The following is a 21,141-nucleotide window of genomic DNA, read 5'->3' on the forward strand; positions in this document are numbered from 1 at the left end:
TAGAAAAGCTTTAGCATATGAACTACATGATCTTTGTGCTAGGCTTAGGATTGGGTCTTGTCCATCACATCATTCTCCTAATGATGTGATCCTGTTATCAACGACATCCAATGTCCATGGTCAGGAAACCGTAACCATCTGTTGATCAACGAGCCAGTCAACTAGAGGCTTACTAGGGACATGGTGTTGTCTATGTATCCACACATGTATCTGAGTTTCCTATCAATACAATTCTAGCATGGATAATAAACGATTATCATGAACAAGGAAATATAATAATAACCAATTTATTATTGCCTCTAGGGCATATTTCCAACAGTCTCCCACTTGAACTAGAGTCAATAATCCAATTCACATCAATATGTGATTAACACTCAAGGTCACATCCCCATGTGACTAACACCAAAAGAGTTCTGGGTTTGATCATGTTATGCTTGTGAGAGAGGTTTCAGTCAACGGGTCTGCAGCATTCAGATCCGTATGTACTTCGCAAATTTCTATGTCATCATGTAGATGCAACTACTATGCTACATTTGGAGTCATTTCAAATAACTGTTCTACTTGGAGCTATTCTAAATTGTTGCTCCATTATACGTATCCGGTATCTGTACTCAGAGCTATCCGGATAGGTGTTAAGCTTGCATCGACGTAACTCTTTACGTCGAACTCTTTATCACCTCCATAACCAAGAAACATATCCTTATTCCTCTAAGGATAATTTAGACCGCTATCTGGTGATCTACTCCTAGATCACCTTTGTACCCTCTTGCCAAATATGTGGCAAGGCACACATCAGGTGTGGTACTCAGCATGGCATACCGTATGGAGCCTATGACAAAAGCATAGGGGACGACCTTCGTCCTTCCTCTTTCTTCTGCCGTGGTCGAGCTTTAAGTCTTAACTTCATACCTTACAACTCAGGCAAGAACTCCTTCTTTGACTGATCCATCTTGAACACCTTCAAGATCATGTCAAGGTATGTGCTCAGTTGAAAGTACCATTAAGTGTTTTGATCTATCCTTATAGATCTTGATGCTCAATGTTCAAGTGGCTTAATACAGGTTTTCCATTGAAAAACACTTTTCAAATAACCCTATATGCTTTCCAGAAATTCTACATCATTTCCGATCAACAATATGTCAACAACATATACTCATCAGAAATTTTATAGTGCTCCCACTCACTTCTTTGGAAATACAAGTTTCTCATAAACTATGTATAAACCCAAAATCTTTGATCATCTCATCAAAGCGTACGTTCCAACTCCGAGATGCTTACTCCAGTCCCAAGAAGGATTGCTGGAGCTTTGCATACTTGTTAGCATTTTTCTAGGATTGACAAAACCTTCTGGTTGTATCTCATACAACCTTTCCTCAAGAAAATCATCGAGGAAACAATGTTTTGACATCCTATCTGCATGATTTCATAAATAATGCAGTAACTGCTAACATAATTCCAACAGACTTTTAGTATCGCTACGTGTGAGAAAGTCTCATCGTAGTCAACTCCTTGAACTTGTCGGGAAACATCTTAACAACAAGTTGAGATTTCTCAATGGTGACACTTACCATCATTGTCTTTCTTCCTTTTAAAATCCATATGTACCTAACAGCCTTACGACCATCAAGTAGCTCTTCCAAAGTCTACACTTTGTTTTCATACATGGATCCTCTCTCGGATTATATGGCCTCGAGCCATTTTGGAATCCAGGCCCACCATCGCTTCTCCATAGCTCGTAGGTTCATTGTTGTCTAGCAACATGACTTCCAAGACAGGATTATATACCACTCTGAAGTAGTACGCATCCTTGTAATCCCACGAGGTTTGGTAGTGACTTGATCTGAAGTTTCATGATCACTATCATAAGCTTCCACTTCAATTGGTGTAGGTGCCACAGGAACAACTCCCTGTGCCCTACCACACACTAGTTGAAGAGACAGTTTAATAACCTCCTAAAGTCTCCACCATCCCCCCGCTCAATTCTTTCGAGAGAAACTTTTCCTCGAGAAAGGACCCGATTCTAGAAACAATCTGTTATTGCTTTCGGATCTGAGACATGAGGTATACCCAACTGTTTCGGGTGTCCTATGAAGATGCATTTATCCGCTTTGGGTTCGAGCTTATCAGCCTGAAACTTTTTCACATAAGTGTCGCAGCCCCAAACTTTTAAGTAATGACAGCTTAGGTTTGTCTAAACCATAGTTCATACGGTGTCATCTCATCGGAATTACGTGGTGCCCTATTTAAAGTGAATGTGGTTGTCTCTAATGCCTAACCCATAAACTATCGTGGTAATTCAATAAGAGACATCATGGTATGCATCATATCTAATAGGGTGCAGTTATGATGTTCGGACACACCATCACACTATGGTTTTCCAGGCTGTATTGGTTGTGAAACAATTTCCACAATGTCTTAATTCTGTGCCAAACTCGTAATTCAGATATTCATCTCTACGATCATATCATAGACATTTTATCCTCTTGTCACGACGATGTTCAACTTCACTCTGAAATTACTTGAACCTTTCAATAATTCAGACTTATGTTTCATCAAGTAAATATACTCAGTATCTACTCAAATCATCTGTGAAGTAAGAACATAACGATATCCACTACATGCCTCGGCACTCATTGGACTGCGCACATCAAGATGTATTACTTCCAGCAAGTTGCTTTCTTGTTCCATTTTACTGAAAACGAGGCTTTCAGTCATCTTGCCCATGTGGTATGATTTGCATGTCTCAAGTGATTCAAAATCAAGTGAGTCCAAACGATCCATCTGTATAGAGTTTCTTCATGCATATCTACCAACAAACATGGTTCACATGTCTCAATCCTTTCAAAAATGAGTGAGTCCAAAGATCCATCAACATGGAGCTTCTTCATGCGTTTTATACCAATATGACTCAAATTGCAGTGCCACATTTGTGTGGTACTATCATTACTATCTTATACCTTTGGCATGAAAATGTGTATCACTACGATCGGGATGGTATTATTCAAATAAACAGAGTAACCATTATTCTCCTTAAATGAATAACCGTATCGCGATAGACATAATCCAATCATGTCTATGCTCAACGCAAACACCAAATAACAATTATTTAGGTTTTAAAACCAATCTCGATGGTAGAGGGAGCGTACGATATTTGGTCAACCTTGGAAATACTTCCAACACATATCGTCATCTCACCTTTTAGCTAGTCTCCGTTTATTCCGTAGCCTTTTGTTTCGAGTTACTAACACTTAGCAACCGAACTGGTATCTAATACCCTGGTGCTACTAGGAGTACTAGTAAAGTACACATTATAATGCATATCCAATATACTTCTGTCGACCTTGCCAGCCTTCTCATCTACCAAGTATCTAGGGTGGTTCTGCTTCAGTGACTGTTCCCCTTATTACAGAAGCACTTAGTCTCGGGCTTGGGTTCAACTTTGGGTTTCTTCACTAGAACAGCAACTGATTTGTTGTTCCATGAAGTATCCCTTTCTTGCCCTTTCCCTTCTTGAAACTAGTGGTTTTACTAACCATCAACGATTGATGCTCCCTTTTGATTTCTACTTTTCGCGGTGTCGTGAATAGCTCAAGGATCATATCTATCCCTGATATGTTATAGTTCATCACGAAGCTCTAGTAGCTTGGTGGCAGTGACTTTGGAGAACCATCACTATTTCATCTGGAAGATCAACTCCCACTCGATTCAAGCGATTGTTGTACTCAGACTATCTGAGCACAAGCTCAAGATTGAGCTTTTCTCCCTTATTATGCAGGCTAAGAAAATCGTCGGAGGTCTTATACCTCTTGACGTGGGCACGAGCCTGAAATCCCAATTTCAGTCCTTGGAACATCTCATATGTTCTGCGATGTTTCAAAAACGTCTTTGGTGCCTCAATTTTAAACCATTTAGCATTACGCACTGAACTATCATGTAGTCATCAAAACGTGTATGTCAGATGTTCGCAACATCCACAGACGACGTTCGAGGTTCAGCACACTGAGCGGTGCATTAAGGACATAAGCCTTCTACTATCTGCATAATTGCTACTATCAACTTTAAACTAATTTTTCTCTAGGAACATATCTAAACAATAGAACCGAAGCGCGAGCTACGACATAATTTGCGAAGACCTTTTGACTATGTTCAGGATAATTAAGTTTATCTTATGAACTCCCACTCAGATAGACATCCCTCTAGTCATCTAAGTGATAAATGATCCGAATCAACTAGGCCGTGTCCGATCATCACATGAGACGGACTAGTCATCATCGGTGAACATCTCATGTTGATCGCATCTTCTATACGACTCATGTTCGACCTTTCGGTCCTCCGTGTTCCGAGGCCATGTCTGTACATGCTAGGCTCGTCAAGTTAACCTAAGTGTTTCGCATGTGTTCCGAGGCCATGTCTGTACATGCTAGGCTCGTCAACACCCGTTGTATTCGAACGTAAGAATCTATCACACCCGATCATCACGTGGTGCTTCGAAACGACGAACTTTCGCAACGGTGCATAGTTAGGGAGAACACTTCTCTTGAAATTTTAGTGAGGGATCATCTTATTTAAGCTACCGTCGTTCTAAGCAAATAAGATTTATAAACATGATAAACATCACATGCAATCAAATAGTGACATGATATGGCCAATATCATATTGCTCCTTTTGATCTCCATCTTCGGGGCTCCATGATCATCATCGTCACCGGCATGACACCATGATCTCCATCATCATGATCTCCATCATTGTGTCTCCATGAAGTTGTCTCACCAACTTATTACTTCTACTACTATGGCTACCGGTTAGCAATAAAGTAAAGTAATTACATGGCGTTGTTCAATGACACGCGGGTCATACAATAAAGAAAGACAACTCGTATGGCTCCTGCCGGTTGTCATACTGATCGACATGCAAGTCGTGATTCCTATTACAAGAACATGATCAATCTCATACATCACATATCATTCATCACATTCTTCTTGGCCATATCACATCACATAGCATACCCTGCAAAAACAAGTTAGACGTCCTCTAATTGTTGTTTGCATGTTTTACGTGGCTGCTATGGGTTTCTAGCAAGAACGTTTCTTACCTACGCAAAAACCAGAACGTGATATGCCAATTGCTATTTACCCTTCATAAGGAACCTTTTCATCGAATCCGATCCGACTAAAGTGGGTGAGACAGACACCCGCTAGCCACCTTATGCAACTAGTGCATGTCAATCGGTGGAACCAGTCTCACGTAAGAGTACGTGTAAGGTCGGTCCGGACCGCTTCATCCCACAATGCCGCCGAATCAAGATTGGACTAGTAACGGTAAGCATATTGAACAAAATCAACGTCCACAACTACTTTGTGTTCTACTCGTGCATAGAAACTACGCATAGACCTAGCTCATGATGCCACTATTGGGGAACGTAGCAGAAATTCAAAATATTCTATGCATCACCAAGATCAATCTATGGAGTAATCTAGCAACGAGGGGAAGGAGAGTGCATCTACATACCCTTGTAGATCGCTATGCGGAAGCGTTCAAGTGAACGGGTTGATGGAGTCATACTCGTCATGATCCAAATCACCGATGATCCTAGTGCCGAACGGATGGCACCTCCGTGTTCAACACACGTACAGCCCATTGACGTCTCCTACGCCTTGATCCAGCAAGGGGAGAAGGAGAGGTTGGGGAAGACTCCATCCAGCAGCAGCACGACGGCGTGGTGGTGGTGGAGGAGCGTGGTACTCCAACAGGGCTTCGCCAAGCACCGCAAGAGACGAGGAGGGAGAGGGGTAGGGCTGCGCCAAGAAGGAGAGGAACTCATCTGTTGGCAGCCCCAAGTCCTCAAGTATATATAGGGGAGAGGGAGGGGTGCGCCCCACCTAGGGTTCCACCCTAGGGGAGGCGGCCCGCCCCAATCCCATCTAGGGTGGCGGCCAAGTGGAGGGGGAGAGGGAGGCACACCAGGCATGGCCTTAAGGCCCATCTGCCCTTAGGGTTTGCCCCCTCTTCCCCTTAGGCGCATGGGCCTTGGTGGGGAGGCGCCCCAGCCCACTTAGGGGCTGGTCCCTTCCCACTATTGGCCCATGTAGGCCTCCGGGGCTGGTGGCCCCACCTGGTGGACCCCCGGACCCCTCCGGTGGTCCCAGTACACTACCGGTGATGCCCGGAACACTTCCAGTGGCCAAAACCATACTTCCTATATATTAATCTTTACCTCCGGACCATTCCGGAACTCCTCGTGACGTCTAGGATCTCATCCGGGACTCCGAACATCATTCGATAACCACGTATATCTATTCCCTATGACCCTAGCGTCATCGAACCTTAAGTGTGTAGACCCTACGGGTTCGGGAGTCATGCAGACATGGCCGAGATAACTCTCCGGCCAATAACCAACAACGGGATCTGGATACCCATGTTGGCTCCCACATGTTCCACGATGATCTCATCAGATGAACCATGATGTCGAGGATTCAATCAATACCGTATACAATTCCCTTTGTCTAGTGGTACGATACTTGCCCAAGATTCGATCGTCGGTATCCTGATACCTTGTTCAATCTCGTTACCGGCAAGTCTCTTTACTCGTTCCGTAACACATCATCCCGTGATAAACTCCTTGGTCACATTGTGCACATTATGATGATGTCCTACCGAGTGGGCCCAGAGATACCTCTCCGTTTACACGGAGTGACAAATCCCAGTCTCGATTCGTGCCAACCCAATAGACACTTTCGGAGATACCTGTAGTGTACCTTTATAGCCACCCAGTTACGTTGTGACGTTTGGCACACCCAAAGTATTCCTATGGTATCCGGGAGTTGCACAATCTCATGGTCTAAGGAAATGATACTTGACATTAGAAAAGCTTTAGCATACGAACTACACGATCTTTGTGCTAGGCTTAGGATTGGGTCTTGTCCATCACATCATTCTCCTAATGATGTGATCCTGTTATCAACGACATCCAATGTCCATGGTCAGGAAACTGCAACCATCTATTGTTCAATGAGCCAGTCAACAAGAGGCTTACTAGGGACATGGTGTTGTCTATGTATCCACACATGTATCTGAGTTTCCTATCAATACAATTCTAGCATGGATAATAAACGATTATCATGAACAAGGAAATATAATAATAACCAATTTATTATTGCCTCTAGGGCATATTTCCAACACTTAGCAGTAGCTCGATCAGTAATTTATCAACAGGACCTGCGCCGCTATCACAGCCGCCGGGTTAAGTCCAGGATTTCTCAAGAAGGTGACCTGGTGCTCCGGCTCATCCAGGATCTGTCAGATGCACACAAGCTATCCCCGCCTTGGGAAGGACCCTTTGTGGTCAGCAATAACTTAAACAATGGGTCATATTACCTCATTGACGTTTGAGAGCACAAAGACTCACGTAAGTCAGAGGAGGAGACCCCCCGGCCGTGGAACATCGCTCAACTTCAGCCATACTACACCTGAGCCATCGGCTCTCATCATGTACATAGTTTGACATTGTATATACCATGATAAGTAATAAATCAGGACCTCTGTCCTTTTCCTTTTTAAAGATTATAAATCTTTACTCTTTTTTACTATTCAAAATGACTATTAAGGAGCTGATCATATCTAAATCAAGTCTAACCTTTTTGGTTCGGCTTATGATCGTATTCGAATCTAGTTGTAAACCTCATGATCACTTGGGGGCTTCCTGTTCAAACATAGGTCGTATTCGAACCAAAGAGAACATAGTTGTCGTAACCCTCTTGATCGGCTCAAAGCCAAACACACTACGGGGCTTCTTGATCGTATCCGAATCATAGCTTCACCCCTTTTGGGTCCGACTTGGATCGTATTCAAATCAGGGTCGTTAAAAACCTCTCAAGGTCATTTGGGGGCTTCCTGTTCAAACATAGGTCGTATTCGAACCAAAGAGAACATAGCTGTCGGTACCCTCTTGATCGGCGCAACGCCAAAGCCACTGGGGGCTATTTGATCGTATTCGAATCATAGCTTAACCCCTTTGGTCCGGTTTACTGATCGTATTCGAATCAGAAACCCCCAACCTTTAGTTAGAAGATTATTTATATTGTTTGCCACCTGTTATTTGTCTTATTGGTCTTTTATTGTCTCAATTTTAAACAATAAGCATGGTCTTTTCGCCGGCTTGACTATTTGGCAATAAGCCGCCAAGGAATAAGAATCATCAGGCATTCAGAAGCATTGACTTCTCAAAAGGACTGAATCATCACCATCATCACCCGGGTCATATAAACCGATGGTCCAGAGGTCAAAGATACAGGTATGACTGTTGTTCCAAGGTTGTTTGAACCCTGTTTATTTCACATCTAGTTCTATTTGTCTACTATGATAAAACTTTTGGTCATGTACTGGATATTCTGACCCGTTCGGTGTTAAACCGCCAAGCAAGTGTTTCCTTTGCGACAGGTACAGAGCCGAAATACTACAGAGATAACCATACATATGATGCATATATTGACATCAGAAAGCAAAGAGTCACACACGGCGTTTTATGCATGATGGCATAAGCAAAATATGCAGTGTTTCAAAGCTAATTCTATTACAAGGCTTCTTAAAGACCACAAAGATGGTTATCAATCTTCCCTCTCCGGTTCACCTCCTTCTGTCAATTGAAAGCTGGGATTGGACCAGTAAAAGCCGTTCACAGCAACAAACTCTGATTCATCGTCAATCAAGCCAGTCGGATCAACCTATGGAGCGAACGTGTGTTGACGAACTGGTGGGATAAGGTCTGTAACTTTGTAGGAAGGAGTCGCCATCTTCTTATTCTCCAAATCAAAACCCGGCTGGTATTTTTCAATATTAGTTTCATCTCCAAGGATGGTAACTTGAGGTTGAACTCCCCTCACGCAAGCCATGGAGTCATCTTGCTCAAAGAGAGACCCGTCTTCCTTTACAGTCGGGTACCCCCTAGCTACATCCACCGGGTCTAGATCTGGCACCCAAGCCTTGGAACGGCTTAGAGCTGTCAAAGCTCCAGCTCTAGCACAAGATCGTTTAACTTCTTGGAACCTGGCGGGTAAGATTGACAGTTTCTTCAAGATGTCACTGAGCCGATTGGGTCCTTGATTGGCGGGAGAGATAGCAGCGAGTGCTCGTTGAGCACCAATGTACAACTGCTCCACTAAGGTATAGACCGCCTTCAGTTTCGTCACGTTATCCTGGTTCAGGTTCTTGCTTCGCGGGCCTACACATAATTTTTCAAATGAGGGGTCAGCAGATGGGTTATATTCCGAGTCAAAAGAAGGTGAAATAGATCAGTACAGATGGCTTACCAAAGATGGCGGACACCATTTGAGACACCCGGTTCTTTAAGCCGGCCAGCTCCGTAGTAACCTCCTCAAGAGCTGCTTCGGCTTTTTCAGAGCGTTGTGTCCGCAGCGTCTTCTCTTCAGCCCAGGTTTTCTTCTTGGCAGTCAAGTTGTTTCTCAATTTTTCCGTCTCAGCAAGACTTAATTGCAGCTTAGAGTCAGCAGCCTTGATTTCTGCCTCTTGACCCGCCAGCCGGGTCTTGGCGTCAGTTAATTGCGAACCCAATTTAGATAAGGCGTTCTACAAAACATACACAGGTGTGTCAAGGTTCAAATTTAAAGTTCAAAAGTGAAGATTCAAGTTTCAAATGCTTTGCACTGCAAAACCACTTGACACTTGGGGGCTAATGTATGCCAAAACAATTTCTTATGACTAATATATTTCAAGTCCCAAGTACCTTACAAAGTAACATCACTTGGCACTTGGGGGCTAATGCATAATATTCAGAAAGTCTCTCAAGATTAAGCCGAATTACAATATTTGTTGGGTTCGGCACAAGACAGTTATAAAATTAAAAGTACCGGCTCATTTATGATTAAGTGAACCGGCCCTTGGGGACTACAAGTGAAGTTTATTTTACTTTATTGGACTTCAGAAAAATCTAAAGGTAAAGCTTTAGCCTATATCATAAGTCTACAGATCATTTAGGTTTTATCATAATCTATAGACTTGGGGGCTGGCAGAATATAAGTAAGACGGAAAAACATACCTCATACTTCATCTGCAACTGCTTGACCATATCAACTTCCGACTCACGGCTGGAGTGCACATGGCTGAGATAGCCGGACAATATGTCATTGGCGTTCAGATGGCTATAATGAGAAATATCAAAGCGCACTTTTTGTCTCTCCAGGGCCTCTTGTTTAGCGGTGTGACGGGCCAACATGGTGGGATTCCCCAGCTCAACAAAGCGGCTTCCGGTGATCAGAACGTCCTGGACAGACGGTGATGGCGGGTTGGCCGAGCTGGATGGTCCAGTAGCAGAAGGATTAACGATGGTATCGTCAGCTGACGGCTCAAGAGGATCAGATTGAGTATTGTCAGCTGGGTCTTCTGGTGCTTCAGTTTGAGGGGGATAAGGTGGCATGGCCGTTTCAGGTGCAAGGACTGACGAGTCTTCCGCCGGCCTAGTCACCTTGGCTTTCTTGGACTTGGCTTGGCCACTAAGAAAGATGTTATGAAACAGTTAGTATAAAGAAGTAGTCTGAAAGACACAGAGGAAAGATGTTTTCTTCCTTACCCAGGGGCAGTCTTAAAAGCCGAGAATTGAGTTTGATACGAGTCACCAGAAGAGCGAGACACCTCCTACAAACATAAAAATAAAGTTAATAATGCAAGGGAGAAGATCCATTAATGAAAAGTAGAACATGAAGAAATAAACCTCATTCGGGCGTTTTTGAGGAGTTTGTTGAAGAACAGAAGGCGGTTCATCGTCGTTCCGGGCCTGACGGCAGCTTTCATGTTGCTGCTTTTTCAAAAGAAAATGCGTTTCCAGATAAGCCAAAGTGTGTGAAAACCTTACTTTCTGGGTTACGACTCGAAGTTTGTGTCTTGGCAAATGGGTTGAGTCGGAGGAAATAGTTACCTCTTCTTCCACGGCCCGACTGGCCCCCAAGTCGTCCTGGTAATAATCAGTGTTAATAAGATTATTAAAAAGCTGGCCAAGGGAGTCAAGGGCTACCTCCGACTCAGAAGTATCATCGTCAAGCTTCAACAGATCCTTAGCGGTGCTTTTCTTCTTCTTCTTAGATCTCCGGGTCGTCTTTTTGGCGGTTATAGCGGCGTTTCTATCTTTCTTGGCGGCTTCGTGGTCGTACTTGGCTTTCAAGAAACTAGATTTGGCCTATAACAATAAGGAATATGAAAGGTCATGCAGGTATTTAAAACAGCTGAGAAAAATATAAAGAGGAAGAGAGCGGAGGTTCTTTACCTCTGGCACCGGGTTAAGCTTGCTGAAGGGGTTTAACCCGACTTTACTGCAATCTTCGTATTTGCCGTTCACCAGAAGGGTTGACATTGAAACAATATCCTCTTCAGTCAATTGAACGGAGCTGTGACGAAGAGAGTCGTCTGGGCCTCCACCATATTCATACATTAATTTGGATCGACAACTTAGGGGGATGACCCGCCACGCAACCCAGCAACGGGTCAAGTCGACTCCGGTTAAGCCGTTCCCCAATAAAGCATTAATCCTTTTAATGGATGGAATCAGCTTCTTGCGTTCGGTGGCAGTGAGTTTGTCAGGGAGTGCAAACTTGGAGTCAAGACGCTCTACGCGATAACCCGGCAGTGGATTCTCATTTGCTAGTGAAGTGTCTTGACAATAGAACCAAGTCTGATTCCAGTCCTTGGGATGACTCGGCAAGACTATTAGGGGGAAGACGACGCCTTGTCGAAGTTGAATTGAGATACCTCCAAGTTCCAAGCTTGGGCCATTGGTGCACTCGTTCTGGCGGTTCAGAAAAAATACTCTCTAAAGAGTTCTACAGTCGGTTCTTCTTGAAGGTACACCTCGCAGAGAACTTTGAAGTTGCAGATATTCGATATGGAATTGGGCCCGATGTCTTGAGGGTGGAGTTTGAAAAAATGGAGGACATCTCTGAAGAACTTTGAGCCGGGTGGGGAAAAGCCACGGTTCATGTGATCAGAAAAGACGATAACTTCACCATCTTTTGGATTGGGTCGTTCCTCGTCCAGGTCAGGTGCATGGTAAGACATAACATTCTTCCCTGGCAAAAAACCTATGGTAAAGAATTCCTTCAGATTGTCCTCAGTAACTGTTGAGGGAACCCAGTTGCAGACAGTCGGTGCTTTGGACGGCATGATATTCAAAAGACGGACTGAAAAGAAAGCAACATGCCGGCTTAATTCAATGATAATGGTGCAATTAAGTGATGATGCTACAGGGGATTAATGGCGGCTTAAGTAAGGGCTAATGTCATATAAGGAAAAGTAAGCCGGCGGAATAAGCCGCCATAACTACAGATATTTGAGAGAGCAGATTCAGTTAAGTGTTGAGACAAACAAGTTTCCTAATTGCTTGATATTACTCCTGATCAAATGACTATTCAAAATGGAAAAAATCCTAGACCTACAAGTTCAGCACAGATGAGTTTGTAAGTCGTAATGAGGCCTTTATACTGGGAAAATGGATCTACTAGTGGCAGGAGTAGGCACAAAACAACTACCGCACAAACATATATCTCTTTTGGGATCAAGAATAGGCCGCAGGGAAGAACTACGGAGAAACTGCGATGAACTACGAAGAACATGCAGAAACCTAGAAAGCCCTAATGCAGATCTGAGGAGCAAGAAGGGAAACGCTTACAGCCACAGATCTTCCACGGAAGGTCGCCGCCGTTTTTCTGGACTGATTCCGGTCGATGTAGCGGCCGAAGTCGACGGAGGCGAGTTGCTCTCTGGCGGTGGCAGAGCTCGAGCAGTAGCGGAGGTTCCGAGAGGAGTAAGACGAAGAAGAGAGAAGAATGAGAAAGATCAGGGCGTGCCTATTTATAAGGGAATAAACGAACAGGCGGGCGCGAAAATCGAGGAGACCTGAATCATGATTATCCAACTAAACGGACGCCTCGATTCTTGGAAGGCATTAAAGAATAAATATCCGTTGAGAGATGACGTCAAAATGATTTTTTGTGTTTTCAAGAAATGACGTCATGGCGGGTTATAAAAAATTTCTGCGAAGAAAAGGAAGATGGATTTTTCTAAGTATTGAAGATTGACAAAGAACAAAGTTGAAAGTCAACCTAGGGCCTAATGTTGGCGATATATCTATCAGTTATGACCCGCCCAGGAGGGGTCGGGTCAGTCCAAGTGACAGGTCACAAAGGAAGCCCAGTAAACATTCAAGGCGATAGTTTATTAAGGCTTATAGAAGGCCTAAGCCCAGAGGCGGCTTAAGTCCCGATATTGTAAACCGCCGTATGTGAGGAAATACTTGTAAAGAAAGGCATGTAAAATAAGTCACCAAGCCAGACACACTTTATGTGCCACCCGGGACTCTGTAGGCCGCCAGGCGTCAACCCATGTATATAAGGGGACGACCCGGTGGCGGCTTAGGGCAAGAAACAAGAGATCGATCTCCAAGCCGGCGGATTAGCCTCTTGGTGATGGAAACCCCAACAGTTCCAACACAACTAGACATAGGCTTTTACCTTCACCGTAAGGGGCCGAACTAGTATAAAACCTCTCGTGTCCTTTGTCCCAATTAACCCCTTTAAGCTTCCTAGTTGCGATGGCCTTATGACTAAGTCCTTTTGCTAGGACATCTACCGTGACAATTCCATGAGAGAAGCTCAAATGACATCCACCCTGCTAGCCCAGGCTGCCGACCAGGAACCTATCTCTCGAACGAAGAAGAAGAGGAATAAGAACTCGAAAACAATAAACATCACCCTCGCGTCATAATCATCGCATGACCTGTACCTGCAACTGGTGTTGTAGTAATCTGTGAGCCACGAGGACTCAGCAATCCCATTACCATTGGTATCAAGACTAGCAAAGCTTAATGGGCACAGAAGGAGTAAAGTGGTGAGGTTGCAGCAGCGGCTAAGCAAAGTATGGTGGCTAGCTTACGAATACAAGAGTATGATGAGAAACTACGCAAACGGTCGCAAACTAGAAATGATCAAGAAGTGATCCTGAACTACTTACGTTCAAACATAACCCAACCGTGTTCTCCTCTCGAACTTCCCCAAAAAGAGATAGTCACAGTTACACAACGTGGTTGGTGTTTTTTTAATTGAGTTTACTTCAAGTCCTCTACAACCAAATATTAACAAATTCCCATCTACCACATAACTGCGGGCGCGGCTCTCGAAAGTTTAAACCCTGTAGGGGTGTCCCAACTTAGCCCATGACAAGCTCACGATCCACGGAGACAATCCTCCATAGCGGGACACCCGATCAGACTCGGAATCCCGGTGCACAAGACATTTCGACATTGGTAAAACAAAACCAGCAAGACCGCCCGAATGTGCCGACAAATCCCGATAGGAGCTGCGCATATATCGTTCTCAGGGCACACCAGATGAGACATCCTCCGAGTAAAACCAACCCTCGAGTTTCCCCGAGGTGGCCCCGTAGTCTACTTGGTTCGGACCAACACTCAAAGGAGCACTGGCCTAGGGGGTTGATTAAAAATCCACGGGGGCCGGCAAGTCCCTATGCAAGTTTTAGTTGTTATTAGGCACATGGTAAAACCAATGTTGGTCCTTGCTGGAAGAGTTTTATTCAAAGCGAACCGTCAAAAGGGTCCCATACTCCTCATCGTGTTAGGGACGAAAATCAAGGAACATAACACCGGTATGACGGAAACTAGGGCAGCAAGAGTGGAACAAAACACCAGGCATAAGGCCGAGCCTTCCACCCTTTACCAAGTATATAGATGCATTAATTAAACAAGAGATATTGTGATATCCCAACATATCCATGTCCCAATAGGGAGCAACTAGCAACTAGCAATGCTGTAAGAGGGCTGAGTAAAGCGGTAACATAGCCAAACAACGATTTGCTAGGAAGGGTAAAAAGGTTAGAGACTATCTTGGCAATGTGGGAGGCTTGATAAACAAGTGGTAGGTAGCACGACATAGAGATAGCATCGAGACAACTAGCATAACAAAGATAGTAGTGGGATCCAAGGTGATGGTCATCTTGCCTGAAATCCTGCTAGGAAGAAGAACGAGTCCATGAAGGAGACGAAGCCACGAAGTCAAACGAATCCTAACAATCGCAACGAAACAGGAGCTATCAAGAAGGAGCACAACCGGAAAGAAGAAAACAACAAGGTACACAAACAACACATCAGCAAGACATGATGCTCAACCAAGTATGCTGCAAGACAAGGCTACATGATGCTACTCATGGCAAGAGATGATGCATACGAGAGCAACACATCAAAGCAAGTTTAAATGAGGCCGAAAACAACATAGAACAACTCCGGTAAGTCCTCATATGCAAATTTCGAAATTGGTCCAGATCTAATTAGAACACAATGTTGAAGTTGTTAAACATCAACATAAAGTGCACCGACATGATCTACACGGTTTTCTAGTCAAGTTACATATAAAGTTTGTTTAATTTGAAGCTATGGCCTAGAAGATATAAGCAAAACAAGTTAAACAAGGCATTGATGCAAAATGCACACAAACACAATCAGAAACACCCCGAAACATGGATGCAACAAGGTAACACGAAACTACATGCCAAACCAAGCAAGTTTCATATAGATCATGCTCAAAACATCAAACACATACACTAAATACAAGATTCAAACACTATCCCAAAACATCAACTAAGCACTTTGCAATCAAGGAAACAACATGCTGCAGGAAACATATGAGCACAAACTTGACATGCCCTCAAAGTACAGAAAACATTCTTCAAAACATCATTAAGGTTCAGGTTCATAGGCATCAAGATTAATCGAAGATGATCAATGCAAAAAGCAACTTAATAACACAGATTATGACTTAGTGAAAAATAGAGCATGTGCATGAGCAGAGTTAACAGGTCGACATGTTGGAGGCATGAAACAATGTTGATATAGTGCAAGAACATGGCAAACAAGAGTGTGGCATTAAAGTACATGTTGAACATGGAAAAACATGATTACTAAGCATCTCCAAATGAGCCCTAGATCAAAGGCAATCAACAAGACAAGATGCAACATGATATAAGCTGATTCTCAGACTTAGAGGAAATATGGGAATGCAAGACAATAACATTATGATGCTGACTTTGGAGGCACATAACAGCAAGCATAGCAACTTTAATAATTATGCAAAAGACATGGGCATGTAGTATACATGATATACCTCAACTTAGTCTATGGGCACCAGTTCATATGAAGCATGGAGTAATCACTATGATATTTGCAAAAAGGAACATGTTGTTAACAGATTGACAGATTTAGCATGATGACAACTTGAGAGCAAGAAAGAGACAAGCTACAGCAAGTTATAATGACAACCAAGGGCATGGCATCAAAGTACTCATATCAAGGAACAAATAACATCAAGGCATCATATACATATAGCTTATGCACTAGTGGGAACCATCATGACAAGTTTGAGTGTTGTAATAGTTATAGCAAGTTGTAGCGACCCGACCTCAGATGGTCAAGTCTCTGTGCTTCAGTGTCATCCCTGGATCGGTAGTGCTGACACACATAATACTCGAGGATTTATAGCAGAGTAGCAATCACACACTTATTACATCGAATGTCTCCAAAGAGAACTTATTACAATAATATGGCTTAAGGCCATCTAATGCGATAACAACAGAAGGCTTGGAAGATAAAATGAGTCCATCAACTCCAACGACATAGCTGAGCTGCACGGCAACGACCTAACGAACCTTACTCCTCGTCTGAAAACTCTGCAACATAATACGTTGCAGCCCGAGAACGGGTCAGCACATGGAATATGCTGGCAAAGTAATGCAGTAGAACAAGAACAGAATAATGCTATCACTACATGCATATTTGACTGGTGGAAAGCTCTATGGTTATAGTTTTGCGTAAAGCCAATTTTTCCCTACAACAAAGGAATATATTTTATTTAACTATCATGGTGGTTGAACAATATTCAGAAGGTAACCCCAACGCAATCCCAAATTAAAGTAGTTAACAACCCAACAATATTAATTAAGAGTGATGAGATACATGTGACAACTCAAGTACTAGATACTCAAGATTGTCCATAACCGGGGACACGGCTAACCATGATTAGATTGTACACTCTGCAGAGGTTTGCGCACTTTTCCCCACAAGACTCGATCGCCTCCATTGGATTTCTCGCACTGCATGGTGTTTGAGAAAGGGATGACCGAGAAACAGTCTTTCAGAAACATTATCTCTTTACTCCGGGTAGACCATACCAAACCTACAAAACCACTACCCGCTGATCTACCTCTTCAAGAGCTTCACGTAACTTACTCAGCTATGCTAGAGCCCATAATAGCTTGTGGCTGCACACGGAAGTTTCTAGCATGAATCATCTCAGTTCCCTTTGAGCCTGGGTGGACGTCCATAGGAAGATCACACGGGTACCCCGGGATTTCCAAAAGAACATACAACACTGGGTTCCCCCGGTGCCTCAATCCACCTAGATGTTTATTTAAGTTGCCACCTTAAGTTGAACCAATAATTAACAATATCACATCTGTCATGGATTTCACTCAAACCCAAACGACGTCTACAAGCATAGCATAGCATAGCATAATAATATAAGCAACGCGTAGAAGTAACTCCCAAAGGTTTGATAGTAACAGGGCAATAGGTTCTACCTCAATAATTACTTCCCAACCCACATGTTACTGACATCCTAATCATGCAATGTTTGAGGATTGGAACTAATGTGTCACACCCTGATTTTCATGCCACAACACTTAAGGTAACAATCATGATAAAATGTGGTTTGACAAAAACTTTTGAGTGTTTTAGACCTTGCCTTGTTTGGATTTTGTCCGTTGTTTGCTAGTGCTCTAAAAATCAAATAAATCCTCCAACTCATATACTTCATCTCCTTGCTCCAAACTCTTGAACCAATGATCATGCCATGTCTATGGAGCAATATAGTATTTTCTTACAAAAATTTGGCCAAAAAGTATTTTCAAAAATTAGTTTTCCAAAAACCCCTGAATTAAGATTTGTACTGCAAGTACTTAATTCAGGATAGTAAAAATCTTTCCAAAAATATGTTTTACTCCTATTAGATATAGGATACCCAAAAACCACAAAAATATAATTTAAAAAGTTATTTTCCTATTTGATTTAAAGGCTTTTTCTTAAGGCCAGAAATGGTCTTTAATAGGTTAAATTATTTTAAAGCTTTAAAAATATTTGAGAAAAATTAGGGAGACTCAATGGACATATATTTTCCATATATATGAGTTTCAACACATGGTCATGATCAAAATATTGGACAAAACCTCCCAAAACCATTTCTGCTCATTTCAAGGATTTGAAATATTTCTACAGGAAATATTTTCATAAAAATCCAAGAAAATTCTAACATGTCACATATGAAATTTTTGATGATCTTGCCAAGTACCATGTCATGGAGAATAGTATAACCCCATGAAACCCTCTCAAAACCACTTCTGTCCTTTTTCAAGTTCGAACATTTTTGCACTGTCAAACATGTCCAAATGCTCTCAAACTTGGTGCACATGCTCAAATGGTGTAATAATGCATCTAGACCAAATGGCACAAGTTGGAGAGAATGTTATCTTGATCAAAGTACCCCAAAACCCTTTCTGTCCAGAACCACATTTGAACAACTCTACATTGCCAAGTGTGTCCTTTTGATCTGAATTTCTGTGGACATGTTCAAATCCTCAAATGATGATACTACACCAAGTGGTGCATCAAGGAGAATAGATTTGCATGACTAAATCTTGGTAAAGCCATTTCTGCTGATTTCTAGGGTTTACAAACGTTGCATTGGCAACTTTGCTAAAATGAGCTCAAAATTGGTTTAAGGACCTAATTATATGTGCCATTTCACCCTCTGGAGTGTCATGCCAAATGGAGTTCATTTGCTTAACCAAAAAAGCATCAAACACCTTCTACCACTTTACCAAAATTCCATTTTTGACCACTTCCACTAATCTCCATGACCCTATGTTTTTACCACAGCTGCCCCAGGTCACCTCCTGCCTCCAGTAACTCTCCTCCTTCAATAGCTCAATTATTTTGGGGGTGAAACCCATCTCTTTCTCTCTCTGTTTACCCATGGCAACTCTTCCTCTCTCTCTCATTTCTATATGCAGCCCCCCACCTAGCTCCTGACCACTCTAGAGCATCCAAGGAAGCTCCAGGACACAAGTGGACATGCCCCTGACCTTTTAAAATGGCCATGCCGGCCATATGCATGCTCTGGAGAACGCTATAGTGCGCCCTTGCACTGTAGCTGCCCACTGCCTGATGCCTCCGACCACCTCGGCCCTCCCCCGCATGCCTGCCGACGCGCCTCGACGTCCGCAGCATGCTACACCCCTGTCCCCCTCCTCCTTCTCCCTCCTCCTGCCCCTGCTCGCACGCGCGCCGACCGCCCGAGTACACCAGTGAGCAACCTCACATGCGCGGCGCCCCTGGCCCCCCTGCTCCCTCTCTTCTCTCCCCTAGCTCTGGACCGAATCTAGGAACGCCCCAGACACACCGCGATGAGCTCCTGTGACCCGTGGTGACGGTAATGAGCTCGCCGGTGCACGAGTCCTCGGTGGACCGTCGCCCGCCTATTTAAGGGCCTCCCCGAGCCCTCCTCTCCTCACCACTCGCCCTCTCTCCCTCCCAGAGACCCACGGGACGAAGCCAAACCTCTCCCCAAGCCCTCCATCGCTCCCCATGGCCGGAGCCGAGCCGCCGGCCTCCACCTAAATTCAGCCGAGCCCGAGCTCTTCTCCCTCTCCTCTCTCCACCAGCAGGCTCCCCTGAGCAAGGCGGAGCTCCCACGCTCTTTCCCTCGTCCGAGGACGCACCGTAGCACTGTGCCCAATCTTGCCCGACGCCACCGTCTGCCGGCATCCAAGCCACAGTCGCCTCGACCATCCCCAGCAACCGTGGCATACACGAATGGATGCAGCACTCGACGCCGAGCTCATCCATAGCCAGAGCGTCGCCAGAGGTGTTCCGTAGCACCGGCAGTCGTCGTCGGGGCTCTTTGCTTCCTCGGCCAGGCGAGCGCGTGGGAGGAAGACGAAGACGATGACCTGCGGGCGGGCCCCGCTCGTCAGTGGCTCCACCCACCGGGCCACGCTGGCAAGTAGACACGGGTCCAGCTCGGGGTTGCCTCCCATGCGGGAAGGCGTATTACCCCGGTATGCCTTCGACGTTGCCCCTGTCGCCGCGCGGCCGAGCAGCTGGGCCGGCCCACGGCTATCTATCACCGGTGCGTAGGATAAGGGTAATGCCTTATATTTCTTTTTATTCTTTTCAAGTGAGTTTCTAAAATCCATAGTTCATTCATTTCATGCCCAAATTCGATGATTCAAATTTCTACTAGTTCATAAATTCACTATCACAGGGTGCAATTTGCACATTTTTTCAGAAACATTTCCTTCACAAATGTTTATGAAATCTTACTTTTCCATTTCTGTCATAAACTTTAGAAAATCACAGAGAGCCCATTTTTTATCCAAATTCCATGATTCAAAATCCTAGATGTCTATAAGTTCAAAACTTAGTTTTTGAACATTTTTACTCATACTTTCTGTATCACCTCAAATAATGAGCCATTTCTTCATATTTGTGAACTTTGTAAATTCATAGGAAAATCACTTGAACTCCAAATCCAGTGAAACCAACTCCTAGATGCTTCTAAAATTATTCCTTGTTAAATGGATGCCTTTGATCATTTTTCGAATAGTTCTTCTGTACACTTCTTACAAATCCATGAACCCCTTGATTCCATCATATCAAAATGTTTAGAAATGTCCATTGACCCAATTCCAATGAAACCACTCTGGTTATTTTTCATATAACCATAGATGTCCTAGAAAAGTCAAATCAATATTTTTAGAGCACTTTTATTTTCTGCCTTGTTGTGTTGCTTATTATGGTCGCTTTCGACGATAGTTGACGAAGTAGATGAATTGCTCGGAGTTGGACCAGAGATATTTGAAGACATCGAAGACTTTGTTAAAACAGGCAAGCAGCCCTTTGACCACGATGAACCATTTTACATCATGATGGCATTTTCGTTGCTTCACTGAGTGCATGATATATTTTGAATGGCAACCTTGCTAGGCTTGCCTCCGTTGCATACTCCATTGATACTTGCA

This window comes from Triticum aestivum, chromosome 2A (assembly GCF_018294505.1).
Source record: "Triticum aestivum cultivar Chinese Spring chromosome 2A, IWGSC CS RefSeq v2.1, whole genome shotgun sequence".
In the NCBI taxonomy this organism is placed as follows: domain Eukaryota; kingdom Viridiplantae; phylum Streptophyta; class Magnoliopsida; order Poales; family Poaceae; genus Triticum; species Triticum aestivum.